Raw genomic sequence first — 13,990 nt, 5'->3', positions numbered from 1 at the left:
TTTGGCCTTTCCTCTCTGTATAAAAGGAACTCAAAAATCTTGTTCCAGGCTCAGGATTAAAACAGAAAACTCCCAAGTCCTGCCGGCCATCAATAAACCATTTTTCCTTCTCAAAATCATTCCTGAGTCCTGGCCTCTCTATACGCAAATAATTAAACCTCTCTCAAATTCTACAACAGTGTAACATTTGCTCTGTTTTTCAGGTGAGCTATACTCCCATAGTGCTCTGTCATTACTGCAAATATAACATTTCTTTTCAGGTATATAATTGTATTTATATTTCTCTCCTCTAAACCAGGAGGCCTTGAAAGATAGAATCTGTATCATGCTAAATATTATAAGAGGTATTTCAAGTTACTTAACTGGGCTGAGTCTCAATTTTCTCACAAGTAAACTGACTTTGCAGGGACATTGTGAAGTCTTTCGTTTTTTCAAGGGATAGTAAATATTAAAAAATACAAACTAACTCAGAATATTGGAAAGGTAGAAACCTGCTTATTTATTATATGAAGCAAATAATGATGAAGTCAGCACACAAAAAAGAACTGATTAAACGAATTTTGTATAAATAATATTTACTGGATTTTAATGGCACATTTAACATATCATTCACTAAGAAAAGCTTTGTCACCAGAACAGTGATAGCTTTATATCAGGAAATTAATTTCATTAATATTCTTCTCAAAAATAAATGTCTTTAAATAAGTGATGTCTCTTGGAAATAAATCATTATTTGAAAGCAATTTGATTTTAAGGAACTAGAAATTCCAAGAGAATGACTTAAACTCTTGGCAGTTATAAAAGCATTCGATATACTAGAAAGACAGAAAAAGTATAAAAGAAAATCAAAACCTATCCATATAGAAGTATATCCAGTAAAAAGATATAATGGAATATTTTCTATCTCAGTAACAACCCAAACTGCTAAATAACTAAAAGTAATCCTTATTAGAAGTGTGTAGGAATCTTTGAAATAAATAACAAAATTTTATTAATAAGGGTTAAAAAAATTAAGTAATTTGAGAAATATGATTTTTGAATAGGAAACTATAAATATGAAGCCAATTATTTCAAATAATTTATACAAGTAAATAATTTCAAAAGAAATTCCAAAAACCCCAATAATATTTAAAAATTTTTAAAATAATTATTATGTGGATATTTATTAAAGTATAATTAAGAAAAATTGATTAAAAAGTTCTGGACTAATAAATATCAATATATTTTATATATCTATAACAGTTCAAATGTGGTTGCTTGGTATGAGAAGAGATAGACAAATGGAGTGGATTATGTAGCCTGAAACATATAATAGTATATAAATAAGAGAGATTGTTTTCCTAGGGCTAGTGTAGCAGTTTAATATTATTGATGAATTCCAAAAAGAAATATTGGATTGTGCTTGTAATCTGATCTGTACCTGGGCATGATTGTGTTATGATTAGGGCATTGACTCTCCACCTCTTGGTGGATGGGGACTCACAGATAAAAGGCATGGTAAAGGACAGAGTTGGAGATTTTTGATGCGAGGGTTTTTGATGTTGGAGTTTGATGCTGAAGCCTTAAGCTGGAGCCCCAGCAAGTAAACTCACAGAGGAGAGAGAAGCCAGCCCCAGGAAGAAAGGAACCTTGAACCCAGAGAAAAGCAAGCCCCAGGAACATAGGAACCCAGGAAACCTGAACCCTTGCAGACATTGGCAGCCATCTTGCTAGTTTATGTAGTACTAACATAAACCCTAAAAACCCAATGACTTAGCACAAAAAGTTTCGTTACTTGGTTATATACCGTTCCAGACAGTCAGCAGAGGGCCCTACTCCCCAGAGTCATTTACAGTCACAGGCTGACAAAGGTTCCACCATCTTGTGACTGTATGATCTGGAATATATGGCTTCTTCAGCTGCTTATAAAGTGGAGAGAATAATTGGAGAGGTTCTTATCTAGCAGGGACATGTGCCACTTCTACTTCTAACCCACTGAACATTCATATGGACTCATCATACTGCAAGGGGACTGGGAAGTTTGTAGAACAAGATATTGGTAAGAATTCAATGTAGCCACAGCTACATAGCTGGAATAATGTAAAGACTAATTACTGACTTAACCAATACTCATAATATTATAAGAAGATATGTGAGTGAGACAAAGCTTAAGGAATGCAGAAATGCTAAATCCTCATTTACCACAATGAGAGGTCAGTAAAAGAGTCCAAAATTGATAAATTAAGTAATAGCAGTATAAACACATTATTTTTGAAATATGGAGGCAAATGCCAGAAGAAAAAAAAAAAACCTTGAAAAAAGTGGAGCATGGGATAGCTGTGAAGAACTTATTTTAAAAACTATTTGAATTTTGTCTATGTACATACATGCTTTTATAAAAATAAAAGTTAAACAAGGGAAGGGGTAGAGTTCTATAAATAGTGTTGGAGTTTTGAAGAACCAACTTGAACTAACTTGAAAAATGCATTTGGATTCTAATATCATGCAATAAACCAAATAATTCTAGTTGGATTTAAAGATAAATGGGAAAATATATAACCATACAAAGTAAAGGAAAAGTAAGTGAACATTAAGTTGCTCTTGAAATAAGGAGGAACATTTAGACATAAAACATTGGGCAAAATAATAAATATAAAGAGATAACTTTGTATAAAACTGTACAAAAATATAAATTTAAAAGATTTAAATTTAAATTTAAATATAAAATTTAAAGGTTTGTATTCTAAATATATGCTATATACATAAGCTTGTATGCATGTATTTATGTATAAGTATTCCTTAATATATGAAACATGATTTCAAATTATCATGAAAGGTAAATGTCCATGCAGAAGAATGAGCAAGCATCTCAAATGGATAACTTAAAACAAATAGTAACAAGAACTGCATGAAAAATTTCAAACTAGTGAAAAATGAAAGGGAAATTAAAATGAGAGCATTTTTGATCATTCAAATTGGAAAATATTGAAAAGAAATACTAATTAATTCTTGCACAATTGTATTGTAGTAAAAACTCTCACATATGACTGCCAAGATTGAAGAGTAGAATAACTTTTTCTCCAGGAAAATTTACCTGCATTTATCAAGAGCCTTAAAAGATTTTATTTAAATGATACTTGCTAAAGATAGTGGAGTAAGATTGAATTTAAAAATTTCTCTACATCACACCAAAAATCAAAAAGAGTAAATTTCAGGAGGAAAAAATTATTGAATTCCCTGCAGCAGCAAAATATCATTTAGAAGGGTAAACTTTATGTCCTAAACTCCAAAAGTGACAAAACCAAGTAAAATAAAAAAGACTGTAGCATGGTTCTGGGTAGCACTATCAACACCCCTGTTCTCAAACACACACACACACAGCTCCGGAGTGGGATAATAAAAAAATTAGTAGACAAAATCCTAGGACTTTTCATGGACGTAATTGAAATTGGAAAGAAGTAGGCACCAAATGAATATAAACAAATTACCCACAAGTGATTAATGCTATAAACAAACAATAATCAAAAACAAAAGAACATTGGTCAGTTCAATAAAATCAGACTACATAGGCAAAACAATAGACTACTGAATGTGATGAAAGTAAATATTAAAAAGCCAAGGGAAAAAATGAGGTTCAAACCATATTAGTCCAATAAGTAAAGTAGAAAAAAGCAAGGAACTAAATAGGCAACTGAATACTGAATTGCTGATATAGGAAAAGCCTGAAGATAATCACAGTGAATTCAGAGGAGAATGCCCAAATGATTATAGCAATTAGAGAAGATGATAGCAGTGGAGGATCGGCAAATATGATCCAATATGAAAATAAATGATTTTTTTTTCTGAAGGAGAAAAGTCAACAATTGTAACAAAGAATGTACTTAGATATGCAAGGGAAGAAAAAGTCCCTGAAACTTGGGAAGAAGGGATCTACATGTCAGTTACACCTTGTTCCAGCAAAAGTTAAAAAAAAAACAAAACACAGACATAATAAATTGATTAGGCTATTGAACTTTGAGGATAAAGCAATACCTTTTTAAGACTTTTAGTTCTAAAATTGAGTCACCTTTTGGGACAAAAATTATATTGGCTCTGATTTCTTCACAGCAACATTCAATGCAGAAGGGAATGTAGAAATATCTATAGCATTCAAAAGGGAAGAAAGTTGGATCCAAGAAAATTACATTGAACAAGTAGTTTTTCAATTCAAGGAATTTGAAAACTAACTCAAAAATGAATTAATTAGAATTCCAGCCTCCTAGCTCCTAAAAGAATAATTGGAGCTGTAGATAAATTTATAGGGTAATTTATAACAGAAAATTATTTCAAAGGTAGGCAGTAGTTCATTAATGTTATTAAAATATTAAAGTAATTGAAAACATAGGTAAAAGGCAGGATACCAAATCGTACATCCAAGGTGATCCTAACTTTGTAAAATACTGCGTGTATGTGTATTTGTATGTGTAATATTTTATAATGTCTCTAAGGAAATATTGCAAATTATTGTAATTACTTGTCTCTGAGGGAATGGAAAAGGGTGGTATGGTGACCATTTTTGGAAAAAGAGTCCGCAGATGTAATTAAGAATCTTAAGTTGAGATAATTCTGCCTTAGAGAGGTCCCTAAATGCAAAGACGAATTGTCTGTGTAAGAGAAGAGAAGGAAAGGACACACAGGCAGAGAAGGCCATGTGAAGAAGGAGGCAGAGGTGGGAGCGGTGTGTCTACAAGCCAAGGAACGCTGCGGATTGCTGGCTGCCACCAGAAGCTGTGGGAGAGGCATGAATGGATTCTCCTTCAGAGCCTCCGAACTCATACCCATACCTTGGCTTCAGGCTTCTGGTACTGTGAGGGATGCATTTCTGCTGTTTCAAAACCCTCAAGTTTGTGGTATTTTGTTATAATAACCTTAGGAACTTACTTAATATACTTCTGTTACATTGTTTTGCCTCAGGAGAAAAAAAGATCTTTGCTTCCCTCCTTTTTATCCTTTCTTTCCGTTATGTCTTGTCATCTTTCTGATCTTGGCTAGAGTGTTATTTCTTCTGGAAACCTATCCTACTCCCTAGACTGCTACCTCTGCTCTGTGATGGCAGAATGTATTAATATGCCCCTCTTGCTTACTTCTGTATCCCACAGAACTTACTAGGGTGCTCAAGACATTGGCACTTAATAAATATTTGTGGCTTCACATAGGGAGAGGGGCTGGCATTTGGGATAGATCTTGAAAATTTAGTATAATTTCACCAGAAAGGAAAATGAGCCAAGCATATTAAAGTCAGAGAAAAGAGATCATGTGAACATAAGAAGGAAGGAGCATTTATAGTCCCCCGGGGTAAAAGAGCTTTGTTTAGAATGACAAAATCATAAACTGTATGGAAACTCAACTCTATTTAGTTTCCTGAGTTGACTTAAACAGTGGGGATTTATTTCCTCAGTTTCGAGGCTAAAAGAAAGTCCAAATCAGGGTGTCGTCAAGGCAATACGTTGTGCCTTTAGACTGGTGTTCTGGGGCCCAAGATCCTTGGTCCTTAGTTTGTCACATGACAAGGCACATGGTGGTGTCTCCTGGTCTTTCCCTTCTCTTCTGCATTCCATTGATTTTTCTGCCTGCTTCCTCTGTGGCTTTTTTTCTCTGTATTTCATTCTGCTTATAAGAACTCTAGTAATAGGATTAGGAATCATCCTGATTGAGGAGGGCCACACCTTAACTGAAGTAACCTCATCAAAAAGTCCTACTTACAATGGGTTCACATCCACTGGAATGGATTAAGTTTAAGAACATGTTTTTCTTGGGTGCACACAGCTTCAAACCACTGCATAGGGTCACAGAGAGTGCCAAGGATGAAAAGGTTTGTTTGGGTGAGAGTGTATATGACTGAGTTTGCCATGCCAAAGCCCTAGCACAGTGTCTTTTGTGTCAGAACTTACAACCTTGAAATTCTACAGGCAATATTAAAGCATAACCAAGCACCACAATAAACAGCATCTGATGTTCAGTCTCAATGTTGGGAACACAAAAGAGATGGTGAGAAGTATGGCAACCCAGAAACCATAAGCTCTGTTCAAAGACAGCAACGTTTTTCAGCTCCAGCCTATTGTTTCCATGAAGGAAATTTGACCCAGAGTTCCCAGATATAACATTATTTCAGAAAAGCCCTCAAATCTAAAATTCTACATGAGGTGACCTGATTTATAATTTTTTTTTTTAAGAAACCTGAACATACAAAATGTTTTCTGACCACAACATAATGCAATTAGAAATCAATAACAGGAAGAAATTTGGGCAACTCACCTATATGTGGAAATTAAACAACACACCCTGAAATAATCAATGAGTCAAAAAGATGTCACATGAGAAATCAGAAAATAATTGAGATGAACAAAAATGAAGTTACAATGCACCAAAACTTATCAGATGCTTCAACACAATGCTTAGATGAAATTTATTGCATACATATCTTGGCAACCATCTCATTTTTAAAAAGAGTTTGTATGCTAATACTGCGAGGACCAGACAAAAAGTATCTGCAACTTGGAAATAATTGGAGGGACACAAGTTTGTTAACTCTTTTATTTATTTTATTAATTTTTATTTATTTCTCTCCCCTCCCCCTCAGTTGTCTGCTCTCTCTGTCCATTCGCTGTGTGTTCTTCTGTGACCCCTTCTATCCTTATCAGCAGCACCAGGAATCTGTGTTTCTTTTTGTTGCGTCATCTTGTTGTTGTGTCAGCTCTCTGTGTGTGCAGCGCCATTCCTGGGCAGGCTGCACTTTCTTTTGCGCTGGGCGGCTCTCCTTACGGGGCGCACTCCTTGCACGTGGGGCTGCCCTACATGGGGGACACCCCTGCGTGGCACTGCACTCCTTGCTCGCATCAGCACTGTGCATGGACCAGCTCCACACGGGTCAAGGAGGCCCAGGGTTTGAACTGCAGACCTTCCATGTGGTAGGCGGACACCCTATCCGTTGGGCCATGTCCACTTCCCCCTGAACTCTTTTAAACAATGAGGAGAATACATGTCTAGAAACAAAAATCATTAATGTTCTCTGTCTGGGTCTAGGTATGGTCCCTGATCAAAAGATTTGAATGAGATAACATGCAAATGATTACTAAATTATTTTGTAATATAAATGCCATTTTACCTTTTATGGTTCAGAAGATACTTTAGGGTCTTGTAAAGCCCCAGAACTATAATCCTGTTAATTGGGGTTTTTTTTTGTGCTATGGAACAGAAAAACTCTTGATCTTAGTATAGATTATCTCCAACTTTGTAAGATATATCAGCTTTTCATAAACTAATTCACAACATATCTACTGAGTACTTGAGCACTACTAAGTTCCAGGCACTGCTGAAGGCATAGAGGATAGAGCGTGGACAAACAGCACAAGTTTCTGGCCTCAGAGAGCTTTTTATTCAACAGCACTTTTCTAATTGATGGAGTCATCATTTCTATATACTGTATCACAGTTTTATGTCCTAAATTAGGTCCCTACAAGTACTTCTGTTCTGAAGGGTAATTACATTCTGTTGGCCTTTCATTACCTTTGTCTAATGGTATCCTTGGCCCCAGTGGTCAATTCATTAGCTTGTGTTAATTAGAATTCCAGAAATATACTTGAAGTGCCATAACCTTAATTTTGCAAATAAAATTATTGTCTACATGTTTAAACATTAGATACTACACATAATTTATGAAATGCCTCTGTGAGGTAGCTTATAACAGATGTGATTGTTAGAATTTTTTGCCTTTTTTTCAACAAATCATTAACACCAAATTAACTTTACTTATAACACCCTCAAACTGAAAGGTAAATAATTTTTACATAAACCTTTTCTCTTTAATAGGGCTAAAATGGATTGGAAACAAAGGGGATTATATCAAAAAATTACTCCTTGGGACAGAACAAGACAAAATAGTGAATGTGGGGCAGTAATAATGGGTAAATTTCCTCTGTCCACAGGAAATTCTTTCAGGTTTCAAGAAATTTCTTTCAGATTAAAGGGAGTAGTTCTAAGAGATACTCAATATTCTTACATGTAGTTTCAGACTTTAAGTGAGATTATTTAAGTCTATAAAATAATCAATACATGCCGCAGACATGAGATACAACTGTGAATAAGCAAACAGTTCAGAGTTAGTTTATATCTTGGAACCAAAACTTGTATAAATGAGTAAAAATCTTCTTGATTGGGTTTTCCATTTTATCTTTGCTTATGCTTGGCAAGGAGACACGGGAGCCAAGGGAGAAGACCTGGAGCTAGGGTATGATGACAGAAGGCAAAGAATGGAGGAAAAAAGGAAAGCCCAAGACTAGAAAATTTAAGGTAAGAGAATAGTGGATGAACAGTTTCCAAAGTGTAATATAGGAATGGGAAACACCAGACCGTTGTTTCACAACTTCCTCCTCCTCTTTCTGCTTCCCAGAAGCAACCATTCTCAACTCTGTTAGCTCTTTCTTTTATGTTTTACCGATTACTGTGTTTGTAAGCAATAAATCCACTGATATTTCTGAATTTCCATTTTCAGACATTAGCTAATTATTTCTTACTGTAGCAGATTACTGTAGCAAATTAGTTTTCTAGCCCAACCTCCCTACTTCCCTGTCTCCCATCCTCCCAAAATATGTATTTTGGTTAAATTGATAGCTAATGTTACATTATTACATATGTAAAAATTCTGTTTATCAATGTTTATTGATTTACTGTGATATTCCATTTTATTGCTTTCTTGAAGTCATTTATATTTTGTCATTTGTATAACATTCAGTATTCTTTAATATTAATATTTTTATAAATGATCAACAAATTTGATATGGTCAAACATACCATAATTATCCATTGCATTTCTGTTTTGGCTGCATCCCTCCCAGAGTCTGCCAACCTCCTGCCACAGTCTAGATTAGGAAATCTTTTGGGCTGCTGTTCAGATTGTACACTGGTATTTCCCTTCATTGTTTCCCAGATACTGTATCTATTTATTTCTTGGTTTTCACCCAAGAAATATCTGGTCAAAATTCCTTTGAACAAGTGACAGCTAATAGAATGTTTCAGCTTATAGAAAGTGGAATACACAAACTTTTCATTCATTCATTCAACAAATTTTTTGAGCGATTGCCATGTGCCAGACTTTCAATTATCTCATAGAAAAAGTGATTTTATTAAGATAAAAATGAAATCATGTCACCTCTTTGCTTAAAACCCTTTGAAGGCTTCCCTTTACAGTTAGGATACATTCCAAAATGTCTGCGATTTGATTGGCATGATTTGAGTCCACTTCTCTGGCAACTGTTATTTTATGCACTCTCTCCCTTGCACGCCATGCGCTGATCACTCTGGCCAACTCTCAGTTCCAGGGACATACCTGGCTTTTTAGTGTGCCATGGCCTTTTTCCATAGCGCTGCTCTTTCTGTCATCATTTAGGACTTAGCTTAAATGTTATCTTCTCACAGAAGCCTTCTCCAAACACTATCTCTAAAAAAATTTTACCCGCTTTTAATCTCTATCACAGTGCCTTGTTTATTTCCTTTATTGCAATAATAAGAATTTTAATTCATTCATTCATTTATTTACTTGTTCATTGCCTATCTCCCCCCATTAGAATGTAAGCTTGATGAGGGCAGGATCTTCCCTTGCTTGTTCTCCATTGTGTATTCATGGAATCTAGCACAGTGCAGGGAACATGAGAGCCTCTCAAGAAATATTTGCTGATGCATGAGTGCCTGTAATCAGTTTGAAAAGTTTAATGGAAATGACTGGCCATTGAGACTTTACCAGTTAGGCAGACGTGTTTAGAGAAATGAAAATTACTGTTGCCTCTTTGGTTCCTGTGTCCCTCTTCACCCCATTTTCCCTCTCCACTCAGCCTCCTGGGCTCCTGAGCTGGCTGCAGTTTCCTCAATAAGCCACGCACTCTCCTTCATTGGGTCTGCCACACGCACTCTGTCCTCTGATTTCCTGCAATGCTCTGCCCTCCTTTACCTGACTATAGTCCACTTGGCCTTCAGGCATCCAGCAAGACTTCAATTCCTTTGTGGAACCTATCCTGATATTCTAAGGTCATGTGGTCATTTCCTAGTTTCTTATAGCTCTCTGTATTAAACCTTTAATAACACTTAGCGCATATCAAAATTACCCTTTTACTTCTATGTCATTCGCCTGAGAAATGAGTTCTTAGAAGGCTGACTGCCTTGTTCACTTTGTTAGCATTTAACAAAGCAGATGCACTAAAGAAGGTACTCAGTATTTGTTACATGAAAAAAAAGGACTAAATGAATCCTGATAGGGAATATATTATAAAAGAAATATTATTTTATGAAAAACATTTGGAGCTAGAATGCACAAATACCAATCTGTAGAGAGAAGGGTATTTTATTTTTTATGGAATGATATCCTGGTAGTAAGAAAAGAGCCTGAGGAAAATAACTATAAACATATAATGCGAGAATATCAGAAGTGTCAGAATTCATCCTTGCTTAGGCCTCTCCAGGAAAGTCTTTTGATTGGAGTGAGAGAGTTCTGCTCCTAACACAGAAAAGAGATGTGGACTCTCAGATTAGGAGGTGATGTTGGTGAACACAATCCCCTGACCCTCCCCCCACACACATCACAGTAATGACTAACACAGAGAAGTAAATTTGATGCAAATTATTACTACTTTTTATATACTGGACATGGTATTAATGTGGTTTACATTCACATCACCTCTAGTCAACACAATACACTAATAGGGTGAGTGATGTCATTTTTACCTTCCAGAGAAGATGTGGGAGACCAGACCTTGTACCCATCTCTAGCAGATGCCAGAACATGTGCTTTCTACATCAGCTCCACTGCTTATCACTGTGAATGAACAAACCAGAAAGCTCCTTAATTTTATCATTGAAATAATATAGTTACTGTAACTGATGGATTTGAAAATATGGAAATGAAATTCCTGATTTATAAAAAATGGTGTGGTTGCACTGTTTAACTTCATACACTTTTATAGAAAATAATATTCATGCAGTGTTAATACTTGAATTTTAATACAGAAATTTGTACTTTTTTAAAAATTGGAAAATTTGTCACTTATTTATAGCACACATACTGAAAGAGTGCAGCAATTACAAGTGCAATTTTTACACAGTGGGCACCACCACATCACCACCAGCATCCTGTAAACCTCCCTCATCAGTATTCCCATTATTTGGATTTTGTCACCTAAGGTTAATTTTGCCCAGTTTAGACTTTATAAAAGAAATTCCTCCTTCTAAATAGATCATTATTTCTCTTGTGTGTGCATTTAATTCTACATGTTATTTTTTTGAATTGAGGCTTTACATAACCTTAAAAAATATATTCCTAGGTATTTTTGCTTGTTGCTACTATAAATGGTATATATTTTTTAACATTTCCTCTTCTTATTTTTTAATACTTATTATGTAATTTTTTTTGCCAGATATAGTGTATTTTGTTTCTCTTCTCACAGGCTAGAATGTAAGCTCTCTATATTCTAACTGCATCGCTACATGAGAATAGAAATATTTGTCTGTATTGTTCCCTCATGTATCTTAAATACTGTGGCAATTTGATATTATTTATGAATTCCAAAAATAGATATTTGATTATGTTTGTAAACTGGTCTGTTCCTTGGGCATGATACACCTTCGACTGTACTAGATTCAGCAGAGATGTCTTTGATAGTAAGATTAGGGCTTTGATTTGACCAAGTCATTAGAGTACAACTCAGTGCTGAGTCCCCACCCTCTCGGCGGGCTAATAAAACAGACTCTCACATGGAAGTAGATGTGCAGAGCAGATACACAGGAGAACACAGGAAGAGACACAGCAGGGGAGAGAACTTAGTTTTGATTCTGGAGCCCTGGGAAGAGAAATGAGCCTGATAGTTTACAGCTGACCTTGTGAAGAGAACAGAGGAACTGAGCCCGAGGAAGAGAGATGAGCCCTATGTCCACCAAGCTAAGACTGGAAGAAACTGGGACTACAGAGCCTTTATAATCCATGTAGGAGCTCTTCCACTGAGCTAGTATGCCTTCTTCACAGAGTCTTTGGAGGAAACATGAAGGCTGAACCCTCACAGACTTAGCCCACCATCTTGGGTCAACATGTGTCAACAGACTATGGGTGAGAAAGTACCTCTTATGGTACCTTGAGTTGGACTCTTTGGGGTCTTTTTTTTTTTTTTTTTTGATGAAAATTAATATTTATTTAATGTAATATGTGGTAGGCCCTGTGGTAATGCCTTTTTTTTTTAATTTTTTTTATTGACTTTGTAATAATATTACATTAAAAATATATATGTGAGGTCCCATTCAACCCCACCCCCCCACCCCACCTCTCCCCCCCCCCCCAACAACACTCGTTCCCATCATCATGACACATCCATTGGATTTGGTAAGTACATCTTTGGGCACCTCTGCACCTCATATACATTGGTTCACATCATGGCCCATACTCTCCTCTATTCCATCAAGTGGGCCCTGTGAGGATTTACAATGTCCGGTGATTACCTCTGAAGCACCATCCAGGGCAGCTCCATGTTCTTTGGGGTCTTTTAACTGTAAGCTTTTACCCTAAATAAATAGCCAATATATTTCTGGTACTTTGCATTAGCACCCCTTTGGGTGACTAATACAAGTACTGAGAGCAGAGCCCCATATATGCTCAGTAAGTACTTATTGAATAAATAATAATAAATCAGTGAATAGTGTATGTAGTATTTAGAAGCATGAACCATGGAATCAAACTGACTGGGTCCAAATCCCACTACCACCCTTGCTGAGAGTTATGAGGATTAACTGAATGTGTATGTGTGTGTGTGTGTGTACACACACACACACATACTGCAGCAATCATATATGATAAATACTATTGTCATTGGCATTTTATAAATGATGAAATTGAGACTTAGAATGGTAAATAATTTAATAGGAGATACACAGTGAAAGGTAAAGCTTGGACTATATGTTCAGTTTCATTTGACAACAAATGCTTATACTTTTCTTTGTGTTTTATGATACTTTGCCAATGGAGTTTTATTTTTTTTATATCTCTTATATTTGCTTCTAATCATATTACATTTGTCATAAATTTCAGACTAATATTTAATAATAGTGGAATGGGGCCATCCATGAAGAATTCATGGGAAAGCCTCAAATGTCCATTCCTGATTACGTTGATTTATTCTACTTAATGTAGAATAAATTAATGTTGATGCATTCTACTTAATGTTTAAACACTATTCCTTTACTTTCATAGTTTCTCTTACATCAAGATTGCTGAGGGAAGCAGATTTGGCTCAACTGATAGAGCTTCTGCCTACCACATGGGAGGCCCAAGGTTCAAACCCAGGGCATCCTGACCTGTGTGGTGAGCTGGCCCATGCACAGTGCTGATGAGTGCAAGGAGTGCCACGCCATGCAGGGGTGTCCCTCATGTAGGGGAGCCCTATGTGCAAGGAATTCACCCCGTAAGGAGAGCTGCCCTATGTGAAAAAATTGCGGCCTTCCCAGGATTGGCATCATACACATGGGGAGCAGCAAGATAATGCAACAAAAAAAGAGACACATATTCCTGGTGCCACTGACAAGAATACAGGCAGACACAGAAGAACACACAGCAAATGGACACAGAGAGCAGACAACTGGGGGGTGAGGGAAGGGGAGAGAAATAAATAAAAAATAAATCTTTTAAAAAAATGTTGAATTTTATCAACCATCTGCACATATCATTTCAAATGATCTTGTAAGAATAAATAAGATGTGAATATATGTCCAATTATATGAAGAAGTTAGCTCATGAATTGGAATACTATACATACAATCTTCATCCTGGGCATCTCTATCACTATAATGTCAGGAATATTTTTTTGTAAACTCCATTTTAAACTATATGCAGTAATTCCCAAATGCTATTTGTATTTTCCATTATTCTTGATAGTATATTGAAATGCAATATATTTTGTATAGGCTATTGTATCTATTGATATTGCTAAATTTATTTATTTCT

Source organism: Dasypus novemcinctus, chromosome 15, assembly GCF_030445035.2.
Source record: "Dasypus novemcinctus isolate mDasNov1 chromosome 15, mDasNov1.1.hap2, whole genome shotgun sequence".
NCBI classification, from domain to species: domain Eukaryota; kingdom Metazoa; phylum Chordata; class Mammalia; order Cingulata; family Dasypodidae; genus Dasypus; species Dasypus novemcinctus.
The sequence above is the reverse complement of the archived record's forward strand: the minus strand, read 5'-3'. Positions refer to the sequence as shown.